Below are 21,835 nucleotides of genomic sequence, written 5' to 3' on the forward strand. Positions count from 1 at the left end.
TCACTACAGTAAAATAATAACTATTTTTGAGGAAATCCAAAAAATTGTAAATTTCTTGGAGTATGTTGACTTGTCGATGAAACTCATAAAAAAAATGATTTATTTATGAAACTGGATATTTTTTCAGCATGATCTTAATATTCATATCCAATTATAGGTTCAAAAATGACATGTGGCGTGGGTCGCGGTATTGAATATACTCATTTTACAGTGAAAATCCGACTGCAAACTTTTTAGTAAGTGTTTTTATTTTTCCATAGCGAAGATGAACACCTCTTTCATATGTATGAAGCTCACATTTCATGATCCAATCATTTGTCAATACCGGCTCAACCCCAGGAAAAAATCTATCCGACACCCCTGATACAAAATTTTTCAATATCCCGGTCTTCAGCATAAATCAAATACAAAAAAATAAAAAATGAATATTCAAACATCTACAGCTGTGATGTTAAAACATTTTATTGCCGACAGAGTGAAATCAAGTCTAGAAATTACATTAAAATTCTTATAAAGCTGCTCAATTTATAACTTCCATTGCCAATAGTAGAATTCAAAATTATGCGCATATAATAGAATTCAATTAAAACAAATGACTCAGGCAATACGTGTAGGAAAGTGATGTACAGTGTTGCCAATCAACAATCTAACGAAATTAATGTCAAAAATACACAAAAACGATCGAAAAGTGCGAAAATAATTTCATGGAAAACTGGAACTATACTGAAATCATATCCTTAAAAAAGCACTCTGTATACGAAATCGCATTTCGATGATAAATGTATCAAAAAATAAACAATTCTTTGCTATAGGATATTCACGTTAAGAAAATGACGTCATTTTTGGTAATTTTGTATATCCAACATAACAACGTTAAAATTCCCAATGCGTTCAATAGCGATGAAACTAGTAAAATTTTATTTTGTGAGTTGCTCAACTGATAGTAAAATTTGAGACGTTGCCGAATCGAAACAAACTGGAGAACTGTCAGTCTTTCAGTATATTCAATATGCCTAAAGCATTGTCAAAACAGTCTCAACAAATTTGTATTTCAACTAAGAAAGTTGTAATAAAAAGTAAGGTTAAAAGCAATAAAACAAACCAAAAGTACAAAAAAATTTGAAAGTTTGAAATACTGCACATGTTGGCAACGCCGTAACTTGTCATCTTGTGACGTCATCCTCTTCTTAACGTGAATATCCTATATTTTGGAGTTTATTAACTGCGGTCTATGTTATATTCTCATTATTAATCAGACAATGCATATAAATAAACTATTTTCATGTTGTAAAACAAGATCCATCATCTTGATACCACCACTCGTGTGTTGTCAACCACCGTCTGTTCGTTGTTCGTCAACCTTGGTATGTTCGTTGTCATAGTTCTCATAACAGTCTACATGTTTATGTACTTGACGTTTCATCTGCAATGTTTCGTTCCATTTTTGTCACTTTTTGGATGAAAGCGCAGAGAAGTAATTTTTTCGATAAAAATGTATATGCATAGATCAAACGGTAATTGGTAAACAGAACTTGAAATAACAGTTTTGTTTTGTTGGCAACACCGGTGGCATACTAAACGCAAGAAATGCGAGGTTAAATGCCAACTTTCAATTAAATTGAAGATGATTACGAAAAACAAAGAAGAAATTACACGATTTGGTTTCCTCCTCGTGAATAAATTATCAGTGATGACTTCAACAACTTCAGTGAAACTCAAAATAACCCTAATAAAAAAATTATAACCACAAAAGGTCATAGCAAAAATATTGAAATGGAAACGAGTAGTTGAGTCTGAGTGAATAGTCAGGGGCCGCTGTAGAAAAAAAAATACAGTGAATTATATCAAAATTCAGTAAAACGTAATCAGTTCGTATCTTTACTTATTCAACCGTTTGACTTTTCCAATGAGAGCCTGGAGCAGCCACAGGAATATTTTTTGAATTAAAAGGTGTATATTTTTAAAAAAGAGATAGATTTTTGGGAAAGAAAGGTTTTGGTTTTCTACTTTCAAAGAACAAAGAAATTAATTTCAAAATAAACTCTATACAGAGATAGGAATGTACGTTTTCAGAGCGCGGAAAATTAGCACTATAAAAGACATGGCAGAAATGAGAGTTTCAGTTTCAGTTGACACTTCAAGAACAGTACTTCGACCACGCCGCTGAAGATGACTGCCGCAGTTGCAGTTGAAACGTTTGGAGATTATAACCAAAGAAGACCAAGGCAAAATCCGGAAACCAACCAAAACATCTATATAGAGGTGTCTAGATCATGCGAAGAACTAACTTTCAGACACAAAATGGAAGACGGATTATGCTACATTTTCATAAATCTAGACCTGATTGGGATCAGTCCCCGATTACCTTCGTTAGGAAAGCAACATAAGAGTGTGGCTTGGGCCGTAGGTCTCCTGTGGCGCATTTCGAGAAGACGGCCATCCATAGCTGCAGGGCACCAACTGCATCCACCAGCCAGGAGACGGCAACCATAATTGCATATTAAAGATATTTCAGTTGATTAGTCGATATTAAGGTTATCCGATATTCAAGGTGCAAGATTACAACTTTCTCCTATGAGGGCATCTATACGTCAGCTACACCTGAAGAAACATTAGATTCAGTCATGCAGAATTTTTTCGCATCTGGTTTGGAAAAGTTTGTATCTTCTGATGAAGATTCTGCCTATGCTGGCCAAGAGCTTAGTGCAAGCCAGATTCATAACATATCCTGTTCTTGAGGAGGCCATAGGTCGCTTCCTGGCTGCACCAGCTAGCCTCCAAGGTTTGTTCAAGAGTTTTAGAACTAAACATTTTTTGTTTTTGATTCGAAATTACAGAGAGGACACTTGTGGTCGTTTGGGTTCGTTAGTTGCGCTGAGTGGGTTCAGAGCCATACATCCTTTCAGCACCGATACATACATACATGTCAGGAGTGACACCTTACCCGGCAGGGGGTCCTAAAGCTTCCCAACCCCCCTGCTGCATGGCGTAAAGAAAGTGGTAGATTTGAGACAAACTAAGCAGGGTGCTGAAACTTGCTTGATCTGGAAAAACGGAAGAATGAAAACTACATCCTACACTGATCCTCCAAGCGAAAATGTACTTAATACAGCAATACGTTTGCTATTTTAATTCAACAGAAAGAAATAGATTGATCTTTTACTGAACTCCAAGACAGTTAGGAATAAAAGACAACGAAACAGCTGATGAGTGTGCCAGCCATAGATCATCAACTCCTTTTATTGGTTCTGGTGGTACCAAAATGATTGGTTTGGGTTAATGAGATTTATAAAGAATACTGTAAAATATACCGAATAACTTTCTCAAAGGGATCGCCTGAGAAAATTATTGAAGATCACTAGAGTATGGATAGATAGATAGATAGATAGATTTATTTGATCATGTTATATGTAAATTACATTTATGACAAGTCAGGAAACAATGATACAATGTACAAAGTTTTGTATAAATAAAGACAGTAAAATTTGTGATGGTTCAGCACAACATCTAAAACATGAAAATATTAAAATCATTCCGTATATGTACAGTTCATATAATCTTTCAAATTATAGAAACAGTTTTTTTCTAAGATATTTTTTCACCCTCCTTTTGAATACATTCATGTACAACAATACTAGATCAGAAGGCAAAACATTGTAGAGTTGGATATCCAGCGAATTACGCACTGACATTTCTAGCTTGACCGGGGGATGTATCAGTTTTTGTGCATTTCTGGTAGTTTAATTATGGTAGTCTGAATGGGAAAAATATTTATTTTTATTCTTGTGAATCTGAAGCAGTGTGTGGTAGATGAAAATACAAGGCAATGGCATGATTTTGAATTTTACAAAAAGTGGTTGGCAATGTTCATTAAGTGGGACACCTGCTATAATCCTGAGGGCTTTTTTTGCATACGAAATGCTCTAAGAGCATAGGAAGACCTACTCCATAGGAGTATACCATATGTTGGGTGAGTGTGGAATAGTGAATGATAGGAGGTTATTAGTGTTTGGGTGCTCAGAACTTTCCTCAGCATACGAAGTAGAGAAAGTTGGCTGGATAGTTTTCTACACAACATTTCAATGTGATTTTCCCATTTGAGTGAATTATCGACAGTTATGTCAAGAAGTTTAACATGATTGTTATTTGTTAAGCGATTATGTGATGATATAATAATATTTTGGGTTTTATCCCTATTTAGCTTCAACTTGTTTCGTGAGAACCATTTTCCACCCTTTCCTCCAGTTCTTGGTTTACTTTTAATATAACGTCAATATCAGAACTTTCATTTAGCATTGTCATATCGTCTGCAAACCAAATTATTGTTTTGGGAAGCATATAAAGTCGAAAATGTCATTTATGTAGATAACAAATAATGTAGGTCCCAGAACAGACCCCTGAGGGATGTCATGAGACATAATTTTTGTATCTGACAGAGTACCATCCAAACAAACTGCTTGTTTTCTTGAAGAGAGTTAAGATATAAAGAAATTTAAAGATGTTCCTCGGATTCCATAGTATTCAAGTTTTTTGATAGGGAGATTGTGATTAACACAATCAAATGCTTTGCTCAGATCCCACAACGTTAAAGATGTGTGTTCGCCACGTTCCACATTGTTTATTGCATTTTGTATTATTTCCATAACTGCATCAGTTGTGGATCTGTTTTCCATGAAGTCATATTGATATTTGTGGAAAATACTATATTTATTCATAAAGGTCATCAGACGTTCTTCAACTATGATCTCTATTATTTTTTCCAAGATGGATATAATAGATATACCGGTTCTGAGAATAAGTACTGGATAAAAGCAGGAGGAAAGCAATTTTGGTATTAACAAAATCGTGCTCAGCAGAATATGGGTCAAGAGATCTGTATAATGTAGAGATGATATTTCAGATGGGTGTCATGAAGAGATAGAAGGAAAATGCAAATAATTCCATGAGGTTGCTGTGTTTGTAAGGATTGGGAAGAAATGGACAAATCAAACAGCACCGAAGCAGTACAAAAACAGTGCAAACAAAAGCAGCTGATTTTTTTCCTGAACCAACATTTAATATTTCACAAGATGCCATGTTATTTTTCATTCACAGGGCCAATGATGTTGGAAATTCACCTCGTTTGTTGATCTCATTATTCGAATTAGTAGTGCACTGTATTTCAGTTAAAACGAACTCTTTGAGAAATTAATATTCTGTCAAATTTTCGGTTTTACTCATGCGAAACATTTTCCAATTTGAATATTCGTTAATTTGACACGGAATGGGTTTTTTGGCTCGAGATCCATCTACGCGATTACACAATCAATTAGAATCACCAGGCAACTGTGATGTATTTAGACTGTGTCAGTTTTCAAAACATAGCTGTGTTTGATCTCGCTCATAACAATTGATGATATTCCGAAAACTAGAACAATAATTTGCGTCTCATGGGTTTTAAACAAGATATTTTGGATGGGATCCAAAAACTCATAATTTTAAATTTAATTATCACAGATCTGGACTGAGTTTATGCGTTGTGAGTTGTTCAAAAATTCTTTCAATTTCCTTCACTACTTCACCAAACATTGAATATTGGAGCATTCTGCTTCTAAGTCCATTTTAACTTGTTTCCGTTTGTCAAGTTATCAATATAAAAAAGTGCAAAGCACATGTACTTTCCATGAAAAACGATCCCAACTCATTCAGAATATATAGAATTTCCAAGATCTTCAAATATCTACTACTGACAAACACCATTCTGTTTTTCCATTTTTATATAATAAAAACACGAATTCGAACCAAATTATGAAAATGTATAGTAATCATCTTGCCATATATATTGTTACGTTTTTCCTCGTGTGTTGACACTGAATAATCAAACTTAATTTTATTTCACTTTGAATACAACAAACAGTTCAACTAAAACTTCAACTATTATTCGAATGTCTACCGCCTTACTAGATAGCTTCGCGTACCGCTCTGTAACTTCCACTTGACTGTGTCGATATGCTCGTGGCTAACGTTTATTTATCGTAATCGAATGTTGTAGAAATTTCGCCGAAGTTCAATCGAAGTTGGTAGCATTCTCGTTGCTTCCAGAGCGGCAGAGAACATCGCACATTCGCACGATCTCAGCTACGTCACGATTGGTTTATGGCTACCAGTGGCGGCCGCCGTTATTTTCTTTCGGGCATGATTTACAACAATATGTCGTTTGCTAGTTTGTCATCTCATGTGTTTGTATGAAGTTTAGTTTAGGTTTACTGTGGCTAAAAAATATTAATGTATATAAAATTCTTTATAAAATAGTTAGGTGAACATTCACTGCAGTAACCAGTTCAGATACTTCGAACAGAAACAATCGTAGGTGTTGGTAGGAAACCAATACTTAACTTATTCTCAGAATCTCCAAAAACTCAATATCTGCCCAGATATCCTTGGAAACCATATTATAATCCCTTTTTTCTCAGTGAAAAGTATTCCGAACTTTTGGAGAATGATATTGATACGATTATAACACATACGAGTATCTTGGAAACAAATGGCAATATTATTGTTATCCCCACTTTGCATCCCTCGTTAGAGATTTCCTCAGTCACAGATATCCAAAAATGAATCTCTCCCAAAAATAGACCCCTTTCAATTTAAACAAGACTCCTATGGCCGCGATTAAATCAAATAATCAATCAATATAATCAAAGCGAATGAATGTCATTAAGTACTGTCGTCGATGACATGAGTAGATTAAACTAATTCGTGACATAAAGTCGTAATTTTATGAGTGAATCGAGTGCTTTATCTTGTAATATTATCCAGATTTGGTGCTGAAAAGCCGATAAGGCAAGTGTCCGAAACATCGATGTCATTGAGGATGACAGTGTAGTAATCCTTTGAATGATATCTGATTAGAATCCATAACGATTGTTCGGATTACAAGTTGAATAGGAACAAGTATTTTTGTATTAGTATTTGAAGAATTCTAGTGAGAAACTCCTGAAAAACATTTAATAAAACTAACTGTGTTCTCGTACCAATATTGATTCATTTTCCAATTTTACCATTAGAAAACATAGTACGAATTATTGAATCTTTTGATTTCAAAGCATTTCAAAATATTGGATTTCCAATATTCCTCTCTCAAACCTAAATCGTATTCTGTCTTCTCATTCACAAAACGTTTTCTATGATCTTTCATTCATTGGATAAAAGTTCTTCCCGTTTGATCAATGTAGAGTTTTGAACTAGAACTACGAGCCAACTCATGAACTCCCGATCCATCTGAAGATTTGCTTCTATTAAATTTCCTGAAATTAAAGATAATTATTTGTTACCTATTTGACATCTATAATATAAAAATGAATCGCAAAATGTGTTGGTAAGCGCATAACTCAACAACGCCTCGACCAATTTGGCCAAATCTTTTTTTAAAATGTTCGTTGAAGTTCAAGGATGGTTTTTACGGCGAGAAAAATTAGAATTATTGCTGGAAAAACCCTAAAAATAGCCCTTTTCTTTTTCCTATACAAATGATTTGTAACTAAAACGTAGTCAATTTGAGCTTTATTGCTATGGTATAAAGTTCATATTAAATTACAAGCACTCACTGTTGTCTAAGCAATGTAGGTGTGTTCCTAACGTCAAAGATCATATCTATCAAAACAATGTGCGTGTGTGCGTTGGAGCACAGAATACATAGTTGGAGGAGTTTAATGTCGCGTTCCGAAACTCGCGTTTCTTTTGTATTAGTTTCGGCACGCGAGATAAAATGCATCAGTTTCCACGTCATTACATCAGTCAAACAAAAATCGCGTTACCAACAGTGTTTTATTATTTTTAATATCCAAATTACAATTCGTACGGCTTAAAAGGATTTGACTTCAAGTCATATCAAATTTAAAAAAAAAAAAAGTTGTCTGTGACCTAATCTACGAGTTTGCTTTTGTCAACTGATACACGAAACAAATTCGTATATCGTGTTTTGTGCAGAGTGTTTACTTAGTTAGTGTTTGTTTAGTTCGTGATTAGTGAAAAAATAATTTATATTTGATATGCCTCCTATAAGACGAAGCAATTTAGGTAGAAGAACCAGAAATGCCACAAACCAAGCTAATTACCGATCTAATCGTACTGCACAAGAACGTGACGACGGAAATGAACGTGAAAGAATTCGGATATCACAAACGCGTGAAGCGCGAGCGCGACATTCAACTAATAATCGCGCAAGTTTGAATCGAGCTGCTTTCAGTTACGATGTGTCAATTGACTACAGTAACTACCAATGTGTTGTTATTGGTTCTATGAACTCGGTTTGCTCACACTGTAAGGCATTAAAATACAAAAACGAAGCCAATGGATTGTGTTGCGCAAATGGTAAAGTGAAATTGATACCATTGGATCCACCACCAGAACCATTGTACTCATTGGTTTCAGGAATAGGAACAGATTCTATACATTTTTTGACACATATCCAACAATATAACAATTGCTTTCAAATGACTTCATTTGGGGCAACAAATGTAGTTCGGGAAAATTTTATGCCAACTTTCAAGGTATGTATTATAGCAGTTACTCATAATTATTTTAGCGAACAAAATTTTCTGTCATAAAAGTTAAGATGTGTCACTAATCTTCAATTTCTTAATCACTTATATATCACTTAGTCATCATATTATATGGTGATTCAGTTTCAGTGACACTTTTATTATATTTTATATTTGATAGATATTAGTTAAAACTAAATATATACTTTTTAAGATCAAATATTATTTAAGTTTGATCACTGACAATCCATTAATTTATACCACACCATAATATTTTTTTTTATTTACAGATACAAGGGCAAATATATCACAGAGCAGGTTCACTGTTACCAGTGTCAGATAGCGACAACAAATTCCTGCAAATTTATTTTATGGGCAATTCACCACAAGAAATTGATCTGCGTTGTGCACATAACAATTTAGTAAAGAGGTCTATTGTAGAACAATTACAAACTTTATTTCATCAACACAATCAATTGATTATATTGTTTAAAACTGCCCTGGATCTGATGCCATCCGATAATCACAAAATTGTAATCAGAGCTGATAAAACACCTGCAGGTCAACATACAAGACGTTTTAATGCACCAACTATTGATGAAGTTGCTATCGTTGTAGTTGGAGAAAACTTGGAATCCCGTGATATTGTTTTACATCGTCGGAATGATCAATTACAACGTATAAAGGAAACACACCGCTCATATGATGCACTGCAATATCCCATTATATTTTGGCAAGGTGAAGATGGCTACGATTTCTCAATAAAAATGATAAATCCCATTACAGGTAACTAAAATATTAGTTTAGCTATGGCGATAATATCTCAGTCATTATATTATGTATTTTAATTTTATATTTGAATGTTATTAAAACAAAATCTATTTACAGGTTCTGAAACCAACAAAAAAGTCAGTTCAATGAACTATTATTCATACCGCCTAATGATTCGGGAAAATGAAGAAAATCACATATTGAAATGTCGGCGATTATATCACAAATATGTTGTTGACATGTATGTTAAAATTGAAACGGAGAGATTAACATTCATCAGGTTGAATCAAACCAAACTCCGATCTGAAGAGTATATTCACCTTCGAGATGCGATTAATACTGATGGAAATGCACAGAATGTCGGTCGGATGACTATTCTTCCAGCAACATACATCGGAAGCCCTCGGCATATGCACGAATATGCTCAAGATGCCATGTCGTATGTTCGTCATTATGGTACAGCAGATTTGTTCATCACATTTACATGCAATCCGCAATGGATAGAAATCAAGCAGGAGTTATTCCCTGGGCAATCACCCATTGATCGTCATGATATTACAGCCAGAGTCTTTAGACAAAAGTTGAAATCTTTAATGGATTTCATCGTAAAACATAATGTGTTTGGTGAGACACGCTGCTGGATGTATTCTGTGGAGTGGCAGAAACGAGGATTGCCACATGCACACATTTTGATTTGGTTGGTTGAAAAGATAAGGCCAAATGAAGTTGATGCAGTGATATCAGCTGAAATCCCTAATGTACAAGTAGATCCTGGATTGCATGAGGTAGTTATCAAAAACATGATACATGGTCCCTGTGGAACTCTTAATCAAAATTCACCGTGTATGATGGATGGTAAATGTTCAAAACGATATCCACGGACATTAATATCGGAAACAATTACTGGTAATGACGGTTATCCATTGTATCGTCGCAGATCGACAGCAGACAATGGAAAATCAACAATTGTCAAATTAAATCAACAAGATATTGAAATAGATAATCGTTGGATTGTTCCATATTCACCCATTTTATCAAAGACATTCAAAGCACACATCAACGTTGAATCTTGCCATTCAGTGAAATCTATTAAATACATTTGCAAATATGTAACCAAAGGAAGTGATATGGCTGTGATTGGAATTGGTGCAGAGAATTCCAATGATGAAGTTACCCAATACCAAATGGGCCGCTATGTCAGTAGTAATGAAGCAGTTTGGCGAATATTTTCTTTTCCTATTCATGAGAGACACCCTTCTGTTGTTCACTTAGCTGTGCATTTAGAAAATGGACAAAGAGTGTATTTTACAGCACAGAACGCAGTACAAAGAGCTGCTCAGCCACCATCTACTACATTAACCAGTTTTTTTGAGACATGCCAAAACGATGATTTCGCACAAACATTGCTATATTCTGAAATGCCAAAATATTATACCTGGAATCAATCCTCAAGGAGATTTATACGACGGAAACAAGGAAAACCAGTTCCAGGATATACAGATGTATATTCCACCGATGCGATTGGCCGGATTTATTCAGTACATCCAAGCAATGATGAATGTTTTTATTTACGACTGCTATTAGTCAATGTACGTGGCCCAACATCATTCCAACAGTTACGAACTGTTGATGGTGAATTGTGTGGATCCTACAGAGAAGCCTGTCAACGTTTGCAATTGCTTGAAAATGACGCTCATTGGGATCAAACTCTCAATGATGCTGTAATATCATCACACGCTCATCAAATACGAACATTGTTTTCTATAATCATATCTACATGCTTCCCATCAAACCCAATTGATTTGTGGATCAAGTACAAAGATTATATGTGTGATGATATTTTGTATCAAATACGGAATAGAATGGGAAATCCAAATATACAAATCAGTGAAGAAATTTACAATGAAGCATTGATTTCAATTGAGGACATGTGCTTGATAATGTCAAACAAACTATTAATTCAATTAGGCCTGACCGCGCCCAATCGTCCAATGCATGACGCTTTTAACCAAGAGTTGCATCGAGAAAAACTGTATGATCTCAACGCTTTGAAAGAATTAATTCAAACAAATCTTCCACTGTTAAATGAACAACAGAAGTATGTATTTGAAACTCTAATGAAAGTAACAAATGATGAAACTGGAGGGATTTACTTCTTAGATGCACCTGGTGGTACAGGAAAAACTTTTTTGATTTCATTAATATTAGCAACAATTCGCTCACAAAATAAAATTGCACTTGCACTCGCTTCGTCGGGAATCGCAGCAACTTTGCTTGAAGGTGGTCGAACAGCCCATTCAGCACTAAAATTGCCATTAAATATGCAAAGCAATGAAACTCCAACCTGCAACGTTTCGAAGAACTCTGCAATGGCAAAGGTTTTGCAGCAATGTAAATTGATTGTTTGGGATGAATGCACGATGGCACATAAAAAATCTTTGGAGGCTTTAGACAGAACCTTAAAAGATCTACGGAGCAATAATAACCGATTTGGTGGTGCAATGATTTTATTAGCAGGAGATTTTCGTCAAACATTGCCAGTGATTCCACGATCAACGCCAGCTGATGAACTCAATGCATGTCTAAAGTCCTCCAATTTGTGGAAACATGTCAAAGTACTTCATTTAAGCAAGAATATGCGTGTCGAGTTGCAAAATGACCAATCTGGAAACATATTCTCTAAACAACTCATTGACATTGGTAATGGCAAATTTCCTATAGACATGTTGACTGGCTGCATTAACTTTCCTCAAAGTTTTTGTCAGTTAACTCGATCAAAAGATGAACTTATTCAGAAGGTGTTTCCAGATGTTTCTCAAAATTACAGAAACCATGATTGGTTGAGCGAACGAGCTATACTGGCTGCAAAAAACATAGATGTAAATGAATTAAATTTCAAAATTCAAGAACAAATTACAGGCGAATTGAGGATATATAAATCAGTTGATTCGGCTACTAATCAAGATGATGTAGTCAACTATCCACCGGAATTTTTAAACTCGCTGGATTTGCCAGGATTGCCACCTCACAATCTTCAATTAAAGGTTGGATCGGTGGTTATAATGTTGCGAAATATCAACCAACCGCGTCTTTGCAACGGTACACGGTTAGCGATAAAAAAATTACTAAACAATGTGATAGAAGCAACTATACTCAAAGGAAAGTATAAAGGAGAAGATGTTCTCATACCGCGCATCCCAATGATTCCGACTGATGTGCCATTTGAGTTTAAACGACTACAGTTTCCAGTGCGGCTTGCTTTTGCTATGACTATAAACAAGTCCCAGGGACAATCATTAAGTGTTTGTGGTATTAATCTAGAAAACCCATGTTTCTCACATGGTCAGTTGTATGTTGCCTGTTCCCGTGTTGGAAAACCATCAGATTTGTTTATCTATGCGCCAGGTAATCAAACAAAAAACATCGTATACCACAAAGCACTACAATGATAATAATAATAATTATGATTCACATGATTAACAATAAAGCGATTACTTACTTTTAAATCCTCATATATGTTTTATTTAATTATTTTTTATTCACAACGCCCTATCACCAGGGTGACGGTTCTGTTCAGGAGATTTTTTTTAAATACGTAGGCAAAAAAACTGCCACATTACAAATCTTTTTGACAGGACGAAGTCTGTCGGGTCAGCTAGTTTCCTAATAAAATCAACGGCAAGTATCACCATCATTATAACATAAAATGCCTCCTCTTTCCCAAGCGAAATACGGTCTATCGACAGTATTCTATAAGGATTATATGGTGACCGGGCTTTTAGATTTCAATGTTGGTAGCACTCAATTTGTGTCAATTCTTTTAACTCCATCTTTTCCCGCTAGATGATGCAGCCTGGAATGTTTACAGTTCAGTTTAAAATTGACCATATATTACCGATTCAAATATTTCGAAACACTAATCGATGGAATAGTTCAAATATCTCAACTAGCCCGACCAATGACATTGACAGATCTGTATCTGTAACTGTAGAGTAGGAATGGTGAGTGTAAGCCCACAGCACTTAGGTAAGTAGGTAGGTCTAAAGTGAGTGGGTCTATTCGACCCTCCACCGCAACCCATAAGGGTTTATTGTGGCTCACACCTATTCACGCTCGGCCAAATAAACCCAGCTTCTTAACGAAGCCGATTAGTTTGTATGGTGAGTGGTTTTTCAGGTCAGATGGTGAGAGAACGGATCTGCCGAACTCAAAGAACCTGATTCGGTCCCCAGCGGGGCAGGCACAAAGTATATGCTCTGCAGTTCCATCATTTTCCAGACAGAGGCGACACACACTGTCTTCCGACAGTCCAAGTCTCTGCAAGAAGGCCTGTTAGACATCGTAGTTCATCCCTACTGTAGTCCAACAACTGTTTCGAATCAAGCTTCGAAGGGAGAATGAACGCCTTGAAGTGAGCCAATCCTGGAAGAATCTGCCAAAAGTCCATAACTCTTCTTGCCATCCAGGTGTTCAGTGATTGTTTGGCAAAGCCCAAAACGATGGCCAGTATGGCCAGGAATCCAGACCAGAGGTAATCTGTTCAGTCTTCCTATCGAGGAGAGTCTTTTTTGGCAGTTTGCTACCAATTTAGACGTTGCTCGGTAGGAGCCAAGAGCTTCCAACGCCGCTTGACTGTCCGAGAATATTTTTATTGACTTGTGAGTGAGGTTGGATTTATCCAATCTCTCCACACACAATTCAATAGCGTAAATTTCCGCTAGAAATACAGTCGCATAAGTTCCTAGGCAGGTAGATAACTCTGTCCTGGGTATACGACTGAAAACACCAGCACCAGAACCGGAAGGTGTTTTTGATCCATCTGTGAACCAACAACTATCTGCTCTTGATATTTCCTTCTCCCGCAGGATCCAGTCCTCTCTACTCGGGAATGGAACAGCACTTAGGCCACATGTGACCCATTGTACATCCTCCCGAGGAGTTGTCCTCCTAGGTCATCGTCCATCCTGCCCTTTCCATGAAGGTGGACAGATCACTAGGAGACATCTTCTTTATATCGGCAGGTGTAGGCCGAGACTCGCCGAACACACTCTCCTATTGACGATAACTTCGGGCACTCGCATAGGACATGCCTGACAGACTCATCTTCCTGTTCACACATCCTGAATAGAGGTTTGTTCACTAGCCCCATATCAAGGAGGCACCAGCTTCCCAGGGTCGCCCAGGGTAATCCTGGCAACATTGCCATCTCATCTCTTCAGGGATTGAGCATTTGGCTAGTTCCGCAATTGTCAAAGTCATCAGGCCGTTGGTGCCACTGAGTCCTGAAATTCTTAGTCCAGCCGCTTCCTTGGCTAAAGAGTCGGCAATGCGATTACCTTCACTCCTGTTGTGCCCTTTTACCCACCTCAGGATAATGTTGTTATCTACCGAGGCTTTGGCTAAATCTTGGTGGCACTCTAGTACTAGCCCTGAGGTAACACGCTGTCTGTTCAAGGCTAATAGGACTTATCTGCCCTATTGACAGTCACGACGAGAATCATAGCTGCCAACATTGAAATATGAAACCCGGCCATCACATTACATTCCATCTCATGAAGTTTCCACTTGGAAAAGCTGGAGTGTGAAGTTTTTTTTGAAAGCCCTGTATATTGCTTTGTAGGCAATTCACCAATTGTTGTAAAACAGCATATCCTCCTCAACCTCGAGCTATCATCGTTTCGATTTCACAAGAAACTAACAAGTCTCACATTGAATTACAAATATCGATGCCTGACGGGTTGATTAATACGAAGACCTTTTGTGTTTTCATGAAGAAAAAAAAAACGAACAAGCCCCGGTCACACCTCCTCAACATTCTTCGTACCTCCGAGCTGGTGGTTTCATAACAGAAAAACAAACGCTGCTCGTTCTTAGATCACGACGTGCCAATTACCCAATTTTTCAGTTGCCGCGTGCATCGACTGACCTTGAAAAACCATCCGGCATTCGACTACTCGATGACGGTTTCGCCTACGGATCATCTTTCGCCGGATAATGTTTATGTACCGGGTGAATAAACCATGATATCATATTCCGCTTTGACGTTTCAGTTTAAGTGTAATATCTCAGTCATTCAGTTTAAATGAAATAAGCGCCATTTGAATCCTTGCACTTTTGCTAACGCAACACAATTCGAATAATTTTGTCAGCATGGAAATGTTATGCTCGGGATTCGATGAAGTTGACGAAAGCCTTTTCTGTCTGGTCCTGATTGGTTGAGGTTCTACCAGTGAGAAAGTTATATCGAAGTGCTTGAAAAGACGGTAGTCGGTTGGCGTAAGGTCTGGGGAGTTTGGTGAGTGCGGCAGAACTTCGACGCCCTGCTTTGACGGTTTGGCCCGGTTGTAGTTATAGTAGTTATGTAGTTATATTCAATCACACCAGTCGCTAATCACCATACAACAATCATGGTCTTGTTTTGGTGATTTTTGGCATTTGGAAGGTGCCTAGGTGGCTTATTGGTGTCCAACCACTGTCTTGAACGTCTCATGTTGGCGTAGAGGATCCAATTTTCATCACACGTGACAGTCCGATAAACAAAAAAGGATCGTTTTGGGTGCGCAAAAGCAAATCCTCGTCCTGGACTGACGAGATCAGAAAATGTATGCAACACTGGTAGAGAAAAGTCCTTTTTATAATGCAAAAGTCGGGAACGGACAAGAGACTAGACAATTAAATGGACTTTAGTCTTTTTTGTTCAATTTTTTTATTGTATAAGATCTAAACTCATGGGATAGTTGATTGTAATGTTTAGGTGCTTTATACGAGAAGCAGCGGGTGAAAATGGAAGATTTGTGTTTGGGGAGCGACTAAAACTGAACTGTTCCTTGTGATGACATTATTTATTGTTGATAATGTTCAAAACTTCTTCAGTAAGTAATCAGGTTGATGAGATATCAAAACTTTATGTGTGTTGAAGAGTAGATGCAGTTTATACGCAGCGTATACGCTGAATACGCTGTAGACGACGAGCATCCGATTGTCTTAAAGCAGGTCCATTAACACTGTCGCAATAAGAAATTTTTGACATGATCAGTGACTCGTTAGTTTGTGTTGAGGAAACCACGATTTGGAATAGCTGACATGTTTAGTGGTCACGGAGGAAAGTATTTCATTTTCGATGCGGACTTGAAAAGTGGAGTTGGTTCTTCTTGGTCCAAACGTCATTATTGCAGATTTATTAGGATTCAGCTTGAGCTTATGGGCCGTAGAAATGTCAAAGATGGTTTGAAGATCCTTATCAATATATGACTGAGCAGAGATAGAATTACGAGGCAGAAAAGAGAAATATAAGTGTGTGTCGTCGGTATAGTGCATTTTTTAACAAACTGATGAAAATTGCAGATGTATAAGCTAAAAAGCAAGGGCCCAAGGATAGATCCGTGTGGCACTTCCTTTGATACCGGTAGAACATCCGATACAACTCCATGCACAACAACCTTTTGAGTTTAACATTCTCTATCGATCAGTAAATAGCACGACAGACTAGAGTAAATACTTATTGGGAAATGGAGCTACAAAAACATATGATATTGAAAAGGACGAAACTTTCGAAACAGCCCAATACAATTTAGCCACTGCTACCTCACAATTAACCCTCAGAAGTTTTCTAGAGACTCGTGGGAGATGAGGAAAGGAGGGGATCTTGCTTTTTGAAGTGCGATCCTAAAAACAATCGATGATACGAAAAGTCATGTGGTCTAAAATCGATAGGAAAATATATCAATTGAATGAAATATACGGCTTATTTGAAGTCGATACAAAGAGATCGCTACCTGAATAAAACATTGAACCACGTTCAAAACAAAAGAAAGGTAATCAAGACCTCAAATGATCTAATGAGTTTATGGTATTTTTTACGTCCGGTAAGTCACTTATTATATTATCATTCAAGAAATGGACAAATTTCGTTGTATGTTTTTCCTACATAGAGTGGTTTAACAATATTTCTAAAGATGACGTCACGGTGCCGCCATATTGGATGTGGAGAAAATGGCTGCTACGCCGCCATTCTGAATGTAAATGACTACATGTGTTATATCGTTGAAAAGAGAATTTTATGTCCAATCGAATTACCAAACAATATACAGAGTTTCGAACATTTATCATTTTGGAAATCCATACTTGAAAATGCAAAAGTCCCTCACTTAACACTCACTCATTCGTCTCTGTTTCTGCGTAATGGTGAGTCCTAGGATGCCACATATTTGGTATATAGGTGCTTCTTAGGTCTTAGATGGACTTTAAAATAACATTTTCAAATATGGGGCGCTCCCCGTGGGTGTGAAAGGGGTTCGTTGACACATAAAAATCACCTTTTCGTCAGTGTTTCTTTCTACTGCTATATTTTTGAAGGCTGAAATTTTATTTATAGGTTCGTTTTATGATGAAGATGTGCAATAAGAAATAATTTTCAAATATTCCAACTGGGGCGCCCCCCTGGAAATAAGAGGACCTCGTTCACATATAAAAATTACCTTTTCATCACTTTTTCTCCTTGAATTTTCGGCAGGGGAATTTATATTTACTATCGGCATCGCAGCCGTGCGAAGCCGGGACGAAACGCTATTTATCCATATTGTCAAATTTTACATCTTTAAGATGAATATAGAATTAAATTATATAGAAACACTGGCAAGATCGTTCACTCAATTCGTGTTGTTAATGACAAACAAGTTCTGCGCTAGTTACATTAAAATTAGATCACCGAAAGGCTGGTTTCGCAACACATTTTAACCTTGAAAAAGTTTAGAACTATACCATATCAGTTATAGTAACACTCTCTCTCTCGATGTGACTGCTATCCGAGTTGAAATTCTTTAACCGGTTCTAACTGAAAAACTTGTCATGTTATGTAACAATCAATGTCAGTCACAAATTAATTTTTTCAGTGATCGTTCGTTTTGAAAATAATCTTCAAGTCTTTCTACCCAATGTCATCACCATAGACAAGTAATCTACAGTGTGGACAAATCGGAATACAATTCAGAAAAACTTCCTCCACCAAATAATTAAGTTGTTTCAGAAGTTTTGTCCGTTTTCAATTAATTAACACGCTTTTATTAGCTTCACCTGTATGAATGTATGTATGTTTGTTTGTTTGTTTGTTCGTTTGTTTGTAACTCTCAAGCTCGGAATCTGTATTTGACAGAATTATCGACATTAATGATTGATCTATTCGCGGGCAGATGGCGCTGTAAGTAACCTCCTTGATATAATTCGAACTCACTGTACATGTACTTCTTCATTTGAAAAAAGTATTTTTTTATTAACACGCGCGCCTGCTGCCTTATTCGTAAACGACACGTGTTTCGATCAACAAATGATCATCTTCAAGAGGAAGATAAAACTGGAAACTTCGCGAAACTAAAGCTATTCATGCTATACAGATATATCATACAGGTAAACCATACAGGTATTCCACCCATACAGGTATACCACCCTAAATTAATTTTACAATTAGCCTTATGTATTATTTTACAATATGTCCTTATGTAATGTTTAAATGTTATGCTATATGTTATGCTTATGCTATATATAAAACAATTTTCAGCTGTATAAAAATTAATTTCACAATATTGCGTATCTGAATATATTTACAATGTGTCCTTATGTAGTAATCAGTAAACCCAACAATATTATTTTAACAAGCTATACAGGGTGTAACTAAATAAGTATAAAACATTTAAGGAGGTGATTCCTCATCGAAAAAAAGATAGGATCTTTCATATAAAGAAATTTCATTGGAGCATCCCTTGTTAAGATACAGCCCCTTAAAGGGGGTACATAACATTTGTATAACAATTTTTTTCACAAGCACTAAAAAAGTTACAATATTGAAATTAACCTGACGTTTTGTACTACCAAAAAGACACTTAGCCAGAAATTTGTTTGATGTACCCCATGGTTGTAAGGGATGGTAAACGCAACCCCTAAAATTTATTTCCAATGTAACTTTTGTCTTATTATTTGTTTACCATTTAAAAATTTATTTCCGATAGCCTGTTTCATTCTAAACAAAAAATGTCTTTTGGGTTTTTTGCCCAAAATAAACCAGTTCGCAGCAAAAATTATTTCAGGAACAACTACAGAGACACATCGTCATAAATGCGAAATACGAACCTAATCTATCTAGTAGGTCGCTATTAGCGATAGTGACAATTAAATTGGTATGACGCTGTCAGTTTGTGAATTTTCGAAATGAAATTAATACTAATTGTGTGTTGTTGTTCTGTTCTTAATTTGTTAATTTAATAATTCACTTGTTATTAAAATGGCATACACAAATGAGGAAATGGCTGATATCCATTACTTTTACGGTCTGTCGCAGGAAAATGGGTTAGAAGCTTCTAGAATATTTCTAGAATATTTGCTCGACTTCATCAACGATTACGAGAATATGGTTCATTCGACAAAAGAACGCAGGATTGTGGTCGCCATCGAGAAGTACGAACACCACAGCTTGAGAAGCAGTAACAATAATTTGAAATTGAAGAACAACCTACTACCAGTACTAAAATAGATTTTTCAGCTAAATGTTGATCATACGACGGTAAATTTTGAAGGAACAACTCTTATACCATTACCATACAGGCACTGAACCCACCGCGGGACTTTGCGAACCGTCTTGAATTTTGCAATTGGATGCTGGAAATGATTAGAAGAAATTGTGACTTGAAGACTTAGAATTCACACAGACGAATGTAGTTCGGGACAAGATTATTAATTTTCATAATTACCACATATGGATGATGAAAACCCTCACGCTTTTGTCGAAACTAACCTAAACAACAGTTTTCTCTTAACGTGTGGCTCAGAGTTATTGGAGATGATTTAATTGGGCCTCATTTTCTACCTCTTCGATTAAATGGTGAGGCATACGTTCAATTTTTAAGAGAAGTGTATCCAGTACTGCTGGAGGAAGTTCCTTTGGGCGTCAGAAGGGATATGTTTTTTAATGCATGATGGGGCTCCCCGCCATTTTAGTCAAGTAGCACGTCAGCTTTTAACAAAAACATATGCAAATCCGTGGATAGGTCGAGGAGGGTCACAGAACTGGCCCACTCAATCCCCGGATCTCAATCCTCTCGATTTCTCTATTTGGTGCAATTTACAGCATTTGGTTTATCGTACTCCTGTTCGCGATGTGGAGGACTTAAGAAACCGCATCATCAAGGACTGCGATGCAAAATATTCTGGACAGACAAAAAGATCTATTGAAGTGAGATATAAGGAACATAAAGCACACTTAAAATATGGAAGACCTGAAAATCAGCAGTCGCCCATCATATTTTGCAACAAATCATCCCAAAGACATTCAGATTAGTTATTAAGTTAACAAGTTAACAACAACAGTCAACTAGATGCCATGAGAGTGTAGAAATAGGAAACATAATAATAATATAATCATGAATAACGAATACCGACCAAATACCAAATAGCATACTACATAGTTTGTTAAAATGTTGTGGTTTACTGATTACTACATAAGGACACATTTAAAACATTAAGGACATATTGTAAAATAAAAGATAAGGCTAATTGTAAAATTAATTAGGGGGGGGTAAAGTATGGGGGCGGAATACCTGTATGGTTTACCTGTAAGAATATCTGTATAGCATAAATAGCAAAACGTTTAAGTTTCCAGATAGTTTCTTCCAGTTTATCTTCCTCTTGAACGTAAACAGTGGTAGAGTTGTGAAATAAATTGTGTGTAAAAAAACTAAAGTAATATTGAATATACACCAAAGGTTCAAAAACTAACTCATAAAAACAAAAAATTATAATTAATTAACTAAATATTATTATATTATTAACTTCGATGTTCTTCATTAGTGTGTTTTAAATAGTTATTATATTAACTTTTTAAAATGAGTCTAAACTCTAGTAAATACTTTGAATCACTGCAGTTTCCAACGTATTCGAACATAACGAAACGCAGTTAAAAATGTGTGATTCGGGAAATTTAGCCGTTTGATTGGCCGTCCTGATTGGCGGAGGTTCTACCGTTGCTTGAAAAGATGGTAGTCGGTTTGCGAGAGGTCTAGGGAGTATGGTGGTTGGGGCAGAACTTCGACGCTCAGTTCATTTAATTTTCGAACGGTGATTTGTGAAATATTCGGACGAGCGTTGTTGTGGAGCAGGATCTTCTGTTGCTGCTGACGCAATTTTCGGTAAATGTCGTCAAAGACACTTAAAGGAAAACAGATTAACACTTTACACAAACCTCGAAGACCTAGCGAAGAATTAGCGTCAAATCCAATCGCAGGCGACACTAATGACGCAAAGCTCCTCAGATCACAGGCGCCAGTTCGGCAATCGAAAAGCAAACTAAATTAATTTATCTTATGCAATGGCGAAAGAGAGAAGATACCGTGAAAACTTCTTTCTCAACAAACGCGAAAAGAATTTTTTTCGCTGTGACTTACTTTTTTCCTCAATTCAAGTTGTGAAGGTTTTATAACTTCCATTTATATAAAATGTAATCAATGAAACATTAGCGAGTGTAAATATTGCGTGACGAGGAAACAAATGCAAAAATG

At 36.4% G+C, this 21,835-nt stretch overlaps 1 protein-coding gene and 1 long non-coding RNA gene across 2 annotated transcripts in view; one reads left to right on the plus strand and one right to left on the minus strand.

Annotated features, from left to right (window-relative positions):
• Window positions 1-21,835, minus strand: part of pasilla (RNA-binding protein Nova-1-like protein passilla) — a 118,389-nt gene that overhangs the window by 33,715 nt on the left and 62,839 nt on the right.
• LOC141484627 (uncharacterized) lies at window positions 8,429-12,576 on the plus strand. Its single transcript, XR_012466712.1, has 3 exons — window positions 8,429-8,531; window positions 8,813-9,308; window positions 9,411-12,576. It is a non-coding gene; the product is annotated as an uncharacterized lncRNA (long non-coding RNA).

This window comes from Leptinotarsa decemlineata, unplaced genomic scaffold (genome assembly GCF_025532065.1).
Source record: "Leptinotarsa decemlineata unplaced genomic scaffold, Ldec_3_MD MMD2_tig00026282_RagTag_RagTag, whole genome shotgun sequence".
In the NCBI taxonomy this organism is placed as follows: Eukaryota; Metazoa; Arthropoda; class Insecta; order Coleoptera; family Chrysomelidae; genus Leptinotarsa; species Leptinotarsa decemlineata.